The following is an 11,357-nucleotide window of genomic DNA, read 5'->3' as shown; positions in this document are numbered from 1 at the left end:
GTATCGAATCTCCGCATTGATTTGGTTGTACAGAATGTTTGCCGCCATCTGTATAAAGGCGTGGGTGTTCGATCTCGTCCCTGCTTGCCTCATAGTCGGCTTTATCATGCAAATATAGTATCGATACTCGGTTGTCGTGACGATAAAAAATAGATTTCTCAAAGTACTACTCCGATATGACTAATAAAGCCGTCAAATAAAATCACAGAAATACATGATACTTATATCGTCAGATATTATACTAATATACATGCATGTATAAATATCTAAAATAAAATTTATTTTTATATACTGAATGAATACAAATCTAAATATATATTTTTTAAGGCATTTATGCCCATCATTATAAAAGAAACATCTTTATCTTCACAAGTCACATAAGCATTGAAATAGACGTTGACAAAAAATGTTTTAGGAGGTCACAATATAATACTTTATTATAGAAAAGATACAGGATTTTTTGTAAATAAGATAATATAGATGAGATAAACTCCCCGAATAACAGAGTGTCCTTAGAGACTGTAAAAAAAATTGTACGAAAAGATAATCTGTTAGTGTCTTGCAGTCATTATCGCCAACCTGTAGTATTAATAGTTTTGAAAACTTCAAAGAATTAATAAAATATTCCGCTCTTTAGTGCTCCTTAAGAAAGATCGCATGACTCTATTAGTTTTAACATAAAAATACACATTAATGTAATCCTAAAATCGGATTACCGCAGGTAAATTTGAACTGACAAGTTTTTCTAAAACTTTAAGATTTTCAACTTGCGTATATTCCTAAAAATTTTGAATTTATAAATATTATATATATTACATTTTTATATTTTGCGAATTACGTAAAAAGGAAATCAATGTAATTCCGTCAATAAAATTACTCAACTGGTCACCATAACTGCACTGACTTCTCATTTTTGCTAAATATGTACGACTGTATTGCGAATCGTCAAGATATAATTTTAATAATCGCAATATAAGTTCTTTTCAAATAGTTTTATCTCCGTTTAGATTTTCAAGGGACTCCACAGAGCCTGCTAAACAAACTAAGTGCGCATACATTTATTCATATTGCATAAATACGATTCGCATCTGTTTTCAATAATTTGCGGTGACGAACGTTTTGAAAAATCATAACGTATTTATAGAATCATAAAGAATTACGTAATTACGGTGTTGAAATGTATTATACAGATTTTTAACACGCTCATCGCCGTAAGCTCATCCCTTTCTGAAACACTTTAATCCTTAACTCACGATTTCTCCGCAACTCCCATCGTAAATAAAGGAGTCATTTCGCGAATTAAGTGAGCAAAAATTAAATAACCTCATACGTTTGCATATCCAGAATGATTACAGCATCGTTCGGCTCCTCATTTGCGCGGATTCATGCCGGGATGTATAAAACCGATGTTGCCGTGCACATTCGCGCGCGCCAAACGGTCTCCTTTTCTCTCTCTCTCTCTCTCTCTTTCTCTCCCTTTCTCTTTCTCTTTACTCCGTTTATCCTATAAAAGTCAGCAGTTCTTGGAGCTCGGTTTATCTGACGAGCGGCGTGCCAGCCGACAAAGCCCGGTTGCGCCTCGGGGGCCAATAACGCGACGCCCCTGATATACAACCACGAAAGAGCGGCGCAAACCCCTTCGCCACCCCTTGCCACCGTCGCGTGGCGACTTTCCCGTGTCTGCTAAATCACGTTGTTGTCATCTCCGAAAGTGATCCACCTCCGTGACGACAGAAAAGAAAAGCGGCAATCTCCACCCGTTGGAAATATCGCAAAAAACGTTTTCGCTAAAAGACTACAAAAGATTCGCATGTTGCGTCTGTAAAATCTGTTGTAAAAATTTATAAGATATTTTGTGAAGGTACATGTCAAAGATTGGAGTATTGGTCCAATTGATTCATCTAATTAACGATCAAAGTTAGATTGTCGAAATTACGAGATGTATTTTATATGACGCAAAATTCTGACGAGAGAAAAAGAAGGAAGAGAATCCATCAATTTTATAACTTAAGCGATAATATTAGCAATTAGATTTAATTTTTGTTTGTATATTTTAATTTAAGTATTTAAATTCTTCTTTTTAATTTAATTTAATTTTAAAAATATTTTGTGTACAAATTCGTTTTATGCAGTTATATTTTATCGTGTAATATTATATGACATAGTTATAAAGCTATAATTAGATAATTAACTTCTTTATTTCCGTTTCAACACGTGCCTACGTATAATTTTTTAAGCTCTTTATTTCCTTTGACCGTCGAAATCTAAACCATACGCATTACTTATCTACGGGATCTCCTCGCTTCGTTTATCTCATAAAATTCAGTGATTCTTCGTTTCATCCGGCGACAACAATACGCGGCGTGGCCTCGGGGGCCAATAACGATGTCCTTGATACTCTGTCCTCTCTTGGAGAATCAGCGTTGAGATTCATTCCCCTTTATGTTGTTGAAAGAAAGCTCGCGTCAATTTAGGACATTATCCCATCGCGTTACCGTTGGGAATTAATTTCGCCATTTGACTACATGTCTCAATGGATCACATAATTTCGAAAATGCACATATGAACGATTAGTATATTTAACGAAACGACATGAAAAATAGTCCCATCAAAACAGTATAACTGTTTACGACAATATTCATCTATACTATTTATAGCTTAGATAACAGCTCACCCTCGTCTTATTTTTAGACTGTTTTTATATAATTGACTATTGCTTGAATACAGACTCGAGAAAAAATAAAAGCTAAGAGAAAAAAAGCAAGAATACAAGATTCTTATAAAACATATTAATTACACATGTGTATTTATGTATATGCTTCGATAATATATTTATATAATATATTTATAATACGAGCAACACCTAAATTGTATCCATTGTAAATTTATTTCTACATTTCGTATTCCTCTATCAATTTAAATTAGAACTTTTTGTTCTAAATATTGCGAGAGTACGTGGAGAACGTTAGCCAAAGCAGCAAAATCATCTCGGCGGCACGTGTTTCGACGGCGACGCGACACGACGAACGTAGATGCAGACGCACGAAGTGATCTACCTCTTAACACTTGTCGTTTCACGTCAGTTATGGACGTCGGTAATTCCCGTTGGAGTGGCGTTTGATCTTCGCGCCGGTTCGCCGAGTCCATTGTGAATTGTATCTGCTTCCTTTGCGCCTCGATTCCGCTCCACCTCCGTCGCTTTCCGCGCCGCGAGCAGCGAGCCACCTCTCTTTTGCAGATTTAATGCCGCCTATTGTAGCCCCCCCCTCCCCCCAGTGGTGCCTTGCATACCTTTCTCATCTCCTTCCTGCCTCGCGTTCCTCTTCCTTCGATCGTCGCCGTTTCGCGGAGCGCCCGTTTATTCGTCCTCCACGGATCCATGATGTAACAATTACGCCCACGAGTTATTATCCCCGAGATCGCTAGCGTTAAAAGAACACCTTCTCTTACCCTTCGCTCACGCCTACTCGATTAAGCGAATCATGAAAGCAATCTCAATGAGATTTCTATATACATATGTACGTAACAACGTTCTTTGATAGAAAAGTAATTTTTGACAGAGCGTACGAAGATAGATGATTTTATATAAGGAGATATGTGTGGATTGTTAAAGAGGGTGAAAAGCCGACATTTTACTGGAATACAAGATCAAAGAAATATCATTCTTCCCTCATTCTAAAATGTCAAAACGTTTACTTTCCCCTCCGTCCGTTTTGAGTAATGTAGGTATAATTCGCTTTTGAAAAATAATTTGTCTGTAGTGCAATGAAGTGACCTGTAGCGATACGAAATGGGAAGCGCCAAATAGGATAGAAAATGCGCGGAATTAAATAAAAGGTGCACAAATAAAAGGATGGTAATAATGACACCGGGGAGCTCTGTCTGAAAAACAGAAAATGTAGATTCGCACGCGGAACGTGAGTTCGAAGGAAACGCGCGGATAGATGCAGGGATACACATTGCAGGGATTCGACGTGGAGGAGAGATCGGATGTAACGAACGGGCGACTACGCCGCTGCTAAATAAACTGAAGCCTCCTCTCTGTACAGCAGCCCGGTGGGGACAGAAGGGTGGAGGGGAGGGGGATGGCAGGAAAGGGGGTCGCACAGGGGGGTTACTGCACACCCCGGCGTGACTGCGGGGATTTTATTAACTTCTGCACAACGGCGGCGCGCCGCACGTCTCGCTCGGAGCAGAGAGAAAACGGAGCAGACCTCGGCCCCGACACAAACAGCCAAATAAAGAGATAGTAATTATTGTGTTTGTGCCCGGTTTATTTCTTCGCTTCTGGCTCGTCCCTCGGAACGATCCCTCACCTCACCCCATTCTCCCTTCCCCCCTCTCTTCCTCTCCTCTCCTCGCCTCCTCGTGACGCCCACCTTTATCAGACCGCTGTGCCATCACCTCGCGAAACGTCGGAGTAATTCTTCCATCTTTCATCCGTTTAACTTCAGACGGGATTTGTTTCGACCGGATCCAAGGTTTGGCGTTGCCAAAATGAAAAAAAAATTTCGATGTCGCGATCGAAGAAGGACGGCGATATCGAAATCCCGCTTGAGAAAAGCTGGACTGTAAATAAATTCAACGTGGAGCCCATGCGGCCGAGAGACTCTTTCGTTTACCAAAATTACACGCCGAATCGTCGACCGTGCGAGATTAGAAGTATCGGACACCGGCGGAGCATTCGGAAGTAACGATCGAGGCCATCGGGCTTTGATCCGTTGCGTGGATCCAGCATCTCGCACGTGGCTGAACGCTCCCCATTCCCGGGGTCCACGTCGTCTCCTCTTCGCCTCTCTTCGAGGCCACCCTCCTCTCTTTCTTTCTCTTTCTCTTCCTCTCTTTCTCTTTGCCGCCGTCCCCTTCGTCACATTCACGAGGAATTCCAAATGATCGCGAAATAACTGCTCACTTATATCAATTCACCGGCTGCTCTTTATAAAGACGCATTCACGCGTGCCATCCGCGATCCTGCCCCTACGCACGTCAAGGACTCGCTCTTCTCGCTCTCCCACGCACAGTGGCGGATTACCTAACAAGGGCGTAAGGAGCTCGCCCGAAATTTCGCAAGGACTCAAAGTAACGTAACAATAATTTCGATTATTATTTCGTGAAGTTATATTGATTGTTAAAAGATAACAATATTTGACAGATTTCTTTTACTGTTGGACTTCCTAACAGTTTCTTCAATGGAAGTGTCAGAAAATTAGTTTGCACCTTGGGTTTCTAAGTGCCTTAATCCGCGACTGCCTACACCGTCACTTCTTTCTGCTCTTTTGACGGACGGTATAGAACTATAGACGGGCCTCCTCTCTTCTTTCAGCGCGTAATCCCCGAAATGATCAAGCCCTCTCGACGACCATCATCCACCCCGGCGCTTCTCCCTTCCCTTCTGTATTCGTACGATCTCTTTTCAGTCGCGTGGAGTAACAACGAATCATCCTAGTCAATTATCTTAAACGCGATGGCGTTCCCCCTATTGTCGCGCGCTAATTGTCCTTTGGAGCATGCAAAATTGCCACGATGAGCTCTATTAAATTACGATTATGACGCGGCGGACGATGTATGTCGATCGCGCGATTCGACGCTCTCGGATTCGCGAATGAAGCATCGCAATCAGTGCACAAATCTATAATAGAATTACAAACTTTTTAATAAACGAAAATGGCATATTGAAAATTGTAAGAAAAATTTGTATCGCGTTAATAAAGATTCTTTTCACATCAAAGTGGGTTTTTTTGCAAAAAGTAAAATAACTTTTTTTAGAAATTAATCAGAATATAAAATTAAATATAAATTACATAGAATTGCGTTAAAATCTTGGTCTTTAAAAAGAGGCACGCGTCTTTGAATATCAGAATACCCCGTTACTCTACGACGGAGCTGGGAATTCTATAAAATTGCTCGATACCTTTTTATAGCGGCTTAATCGGACAGGATAGAGGCAAAATCCGCAGACACCGATTACGCATTTGAGATCTGGCCAATAGAGGAAGCAGAAGGCAGAGGATCGGAGCCTCGAGGAGAGAAGATGATCGTTCTCGAAGGGATTTCTTCGGTGGGTAACGCCACGGCGCGCGGCGGCGCGCGATTCAGGAGACAATGGCCAGAAGAACGGGGAGGAAATATAATTGAGCGATTTGAGACGCCGCCTTGGGAGAGGGTAAAAATAGGCGGAGGGCAGGAAGGGAGACAGGATCCGGCCCGATAAAGTATAATTATTTTCCGATAGAGTGGAAATTATTCGGGAACGAGCCGTCGAGCTATTGACGATATTCATACTTTTATTAAACGGCTCTCTGACCGTCTCCCTCCGCTTTCTCCCTCTCGCCATTCACCCCCCCCCCCTCCACCCGGTCCTCGAATACCTTTCCGTTCCGACACTTACCTCGAGATGCAATATTACACACGGTACAAAGAACTTTGGGGCGGATATACCATTTCGATAAGCGGATAATTAGCTGATACTTGAAGTTCGTGCGTTTACGGAAGTCCTGTATAAAATACAGTACACTTATTCTCATAATGACTTATTGAATTTATGAATTTCCATATGCAGCTATATTCCACGTTTTTGTGTACGTAGCTGGTTTCAGTATTTATGGACATCAATATAAAAGCATTTTACGTCGATAATTAATGCGCGAAGGAGCGATCTAGAAACGCTTAGAATGACATATGTTATATACATTCTACGTCTTCCTAATTGGCGCGTGTTAAGAAATTGCTCGAAAAACCGTTGCAAACTTAAAGAGCGTAATTTTCGAGGTAACGGCGAAAATGGCGAAGTACAGTCCGAGTTACTCATCGGAGAGAGATTTTTCCTCAAAGCGGCCGTAATGTCTCGCGAGAATGCGCTTCTCGCATCAGTGTTGTAGTATCTTACTTTATGAAGGTAGGAGGACCCCGCCCTGCTGATGACACGTTGATAATGATACTCCGTAGCTATTCACGAGCGAGTAACATTGTTAACTTTGCAATACGGGAGAGGGGTAATCGCGAGAGGTGGGCGAGATAGGACGACGCGGACAGAGGCTGGTAGGAAGGGGGATAAAGCGGCGCGGAGAAAGCGAGATCTCACCCATTGTAAGGCAGGGGATGATAATAGGTTGACATCTGCACTCAGCAGCTCCGGTTCCAGCAGCTCGTTGGAAACGCAATTAATATTCGTAATTATGCCACATCCCCACCTACCGCCCTCAGTCGCCTCTCACCCTCCCACCTCGTCGTCCGTCTCCCCCGCCTCGACCGAGGCATGTTTCTTCTTGCTCCTTCGTTATCTTCCTCCTGTCGAAGAACGAGATTTAACGAGATAAGTTGTCATCGCGATATCTACCTTTCTTTTCCTTTCTTTTTTTGTTTTATCTGCTAAGGAAAATCCGACGACGATTTCGTCGTGAACTTTCGCGACGACGCCCGACGGTGGCCTCTTAAGGGCTCACCTTTATTGCCTGGCAATAATTAAACTAATTATGGACAAAAAATAAACAGAAAATATATCAAATAAAATAATATGTGTAAGATGCAATGTATGTCTGATTTATGTGTGTGTGTGTGTTATCAGAGAAAAAATTAATAATATCATCAAATATCTATAGTATTTATTTTCACATTTCTAGAATTAAAGTTGGTATAACAAATTGATTTTTTAGAATTGTTATTAGCTTATAATTAACTCATTATTATCATTTAATATCATTTAATTTGTAACTCTACAGGATATATAGTTCAACTTATTTACAGCGAAGAAACTTAGAGAACATATCAAGTCAATATTGTATAGAGGATAGGAATGACATAAGAGCTTCATAATATCCCGACCACGTTTATGGAAATACTGATCGTCACTCGTAATAATGGATAATGCATACGGGATTTATGTGCGGCATTGAGGTGACCCTTTATTCTACCACCCTTCTAAAAACTGTCATGTTCAGTGTACCACCTGCCGCTTGGTCTAATTGCGGACACGGGAAACAAGCGTCGAAGTGTCGAACGCTACAAATCCTGGTTTCGACTTTATAGTCGTGCGGTTTTACAGTCTTATTGCTTTACAGTCATTTGACGCATATTACTATCGTAGAAAATATGGTAAAATCGCATTATATAACTGCTATCATATTTATTCTTTTTTTTCTCTCATACAGTGAATATTTTACATTATATTATACTTTCTGTGTTATTCACAACATCCCTGTGTAACTTTCCAATGTTTACTATCTCGATCTTAATTTACAATCCCATATAATGAACTCGTTGTTGAACTCACGCGTCACTGTTAACAACGTAACGCCTTTGCGGAAAAAAGTCTCTGAGCAAAGAAAGAAGCGACGATTAGAAATGCAGACGTGTGTTTCGTTTTTGCGCTATCCAGTCTGTTGCTGCAAAATATATAATCTCGCGGCAAGTAGGAGAGAGAGAGAGAGAGAGAGAGAGAGAGAGAGAGAGAGAGAGAGAGAGAGAGAGAGAGAGAGAGAGAGAGAGAGAGAGAGAGAGACCGGGAGGGGGGGAAGGTGAAGGAACGATTCAATGGAGCGGAAATTACGCAACGGAATTTGCGACTTCTCGTCCACCGTAAGCCCCCCGCCGCTGTCCAAATAGAAAATGGATTAAGAGCATCGAGGTACAGTTTCGAAGCGGAGTCGTAGATATTATCGGTAATAGCGCAATTATGATAATGGCGGGTAATTCTGCACAAAATTCAGACAGGGAGAAAGAGAGAGATGGGAGAAAGAGCGAGAGGGAAAGGAAGCTCGCGCGGGCCGGGCGGGCGAGGGGGTGTTGCAGGTGTAGAGAGAGTGAGAGAGAGAGAGGGAGATAAACGGGCGAACTGAGACTGCTAATGAAGGAAACAGTTAGATTCAAACGGCCTCCAATAATTATCCTGCCAGCCATCCATATTATAGTCTCGACAATGCACGAAATTGTTCACACTTCCCTTAACAGTACATCTAACGCTCCGTAGTTCCTGAATGCCGGATGGAAAAGGGTGGCCTGAGAAAGGGGGACGTTACTATTCGAATTCTTACGACATGATCGTACGGTGTTATCCGTATGCACCGCGCTAGGTGCAGTTTTTAACCACTGATCGAATATCTAAAGGAACATAAATATGTACGAATGTTTAATGATAACTTTGTGTTCACGAAACGCCAACTAGGACTGGCGTATTTGAAACAGAACAACACGCCTTTCTAAATTAGCTACATGCAGTATTTTATTAATCGATATTCTGTTGTATCACATTCTGACCAAACGATTATAGCGTGTAATACTCCGTTCGAAAACTTGCGTGAAAACTTTTGATCCATGTAGAAGCGAAGAATTTTACTTTTATCTTACAATTAGCTTTCTCGAGCTTACAATGTTAAACATTAAAGGATGAAATTTAAACCAATACTTTGGGTTAAATAACATTTTGTTATATTTAACTACCATGTGTGTCGAAATTGATTATTTTAACGCAAAACAGTATTATTTTAATTTCATTGGTTTAGTTAAATTAACATTGTTTTAGTTAAATTAACGACATACTTAGTAGGAGCAGTGACGACCTATACGAATGGTTAAAAATGACTCAAGTTTAGTATAATTTGACATTGAAATACTTGTCAACCTACAAACATGACTCGATTAAGCCACGGACAGGAAAAGAAAACGCGCGAGATGGTGTGTCGCAATCGTATATCACCCACCCCGGCTTCACCATGTATTAAGCTTCAGTCACGACTGCATAACTTAGAGAATATAGTCGCACCGATGAATGCACGTCGAACGATCGTGCGGACCGGCAAATTCATGCCATTTAGGATTGAACCTCGAAGCCAGAGGCCCGGTCTCGCGGCGTTGATGTGTTGATATTAGTAGAGCTAATTTGATAGTTTAATCAATTTCCGTAAGCCGACGGGAGTTTAATAGTGATGTCATCATTTTCAACGGGGCACAATGAGGTTAATCTCGCTCGACGAGCTAATATTCGGAGAGTTAATAGAGTTTCAAATGCAGGCAGGGCCGTTATTTGCCCGCATCCGTTCGCGAGCATACACGTACGTCGAGGTATCGAGGCAACGGAAAAGGGAGAAAAAAAGGATAAACCCAGTCGTGAACGGAGGAAGAGATCTCCGTTTCGGCGATGGCAAATCGCGATGCGATCCGCGATGATTCGTCGTGATTAAATAATCACCGTCGTAAGAGGGTAGATACGGGTAAAAACGAAGGTTCTATCGACGTGCCTCCGCCAAGCAATGCATCGCACAATACAGTTCTATACCGCGCACTGCAATTTCTGCAAACGTCACAAGCGATCGCAAATGTTTGCTAAAATATACATAAACGATCAAAATATGTATGTCGATATAACTGAATCGATCTTTATCTAGAAAATCAACCGACGAAACGTCTTTCTCAATTGTTCCCTTTTAATAAACTTAATAATAATGTCTGGTAGAACTGGAAAAAAAAATGTGCATAAATTTGGGCGAAAATCGGCGCGGCAACGCGCGAGCGAGAGCGGCTATCAGAGAATCGACGGAGAGATTAAGTACGCGCGGGGGTGGAATTAAAGATTCGAGGGTATGTTTCGCAGTTTTCGTTCGAGCGGCCCTGGAATCTGGATGCGCGAATCCCCAAGCGGGCATATTAGGTGGAGGTACGCAGTTAGGCAATAACCGCTGTCAATAGAACCCGACCTCTCCTCCTCTTCCTCCTTCTCCTCCTCCTGCTCTCCTGAAGTGGCCCCCACTCGAAAATGCTACTCGCTAAATTAGGTAGGTTATATGGGTTTCGTTTCATTTGCGAGCAAACTTTAATAAACGCTAAAATTGCGTAAAAGAGCAAGGTTTTCAGACGGGCGAATCAGGGGCGGGCTGATCTCTCGTCGTTGGAGGCGGTACCTGCAAATACGGCCAACTGCTAAAAAACCACATTATTACATTCTATTAAATGGTAAATATGAGCAGACAGAGACAATTTTGGAAAATTACGAGGCAGTGTACTCGAGAAAGAAAAGGGAGAATGAAAAGACACCTCTCTGTCACACAAAGGAAGACTATCGAAATAGTAATTTATCGTATAAGCGCAATATAATATTCAACTTAACAAGCATAATTAATTGATGACTAAAAGAAAAAAGACTATTGAGTTAATAGGGTTTTACGAAGGTCTCTGTTATTTGTATATGTATCTCCCTCACTTACTTTATATATAGTTTATTTTAATATTACGCGTCTCTCTCTGTGCATCATTTATATACTTATAAAAAAGACATTGAATTTAATTTTACATATTTCTGTTAGCAAAATTAATATTTGATATCATATTTGTATTAAAATATAATTTATATTTTCCAAAATTCTGCA

This window comes from Temnothorax nylanderi, unplaced genomic scaffold (genome assembly GCF_030848795.1).
Source record: "Temnothorax nylanderi isolate EJ_2023f unplaced genomic scaffold, tnyl_v1.0 TNYL_tig0032_pilon, whole genome shotgun sequence".
Taxonomy (NCBI): domain Eukaryota; kingdom Metazoa; phylum Arthropoda; class Insecta; order Hymenoptera; family Formicidae; genus Temnothorax; species Temnothorax nylanderi.
Note: the sequence above shows the minus strand (reverse complement) of the source record.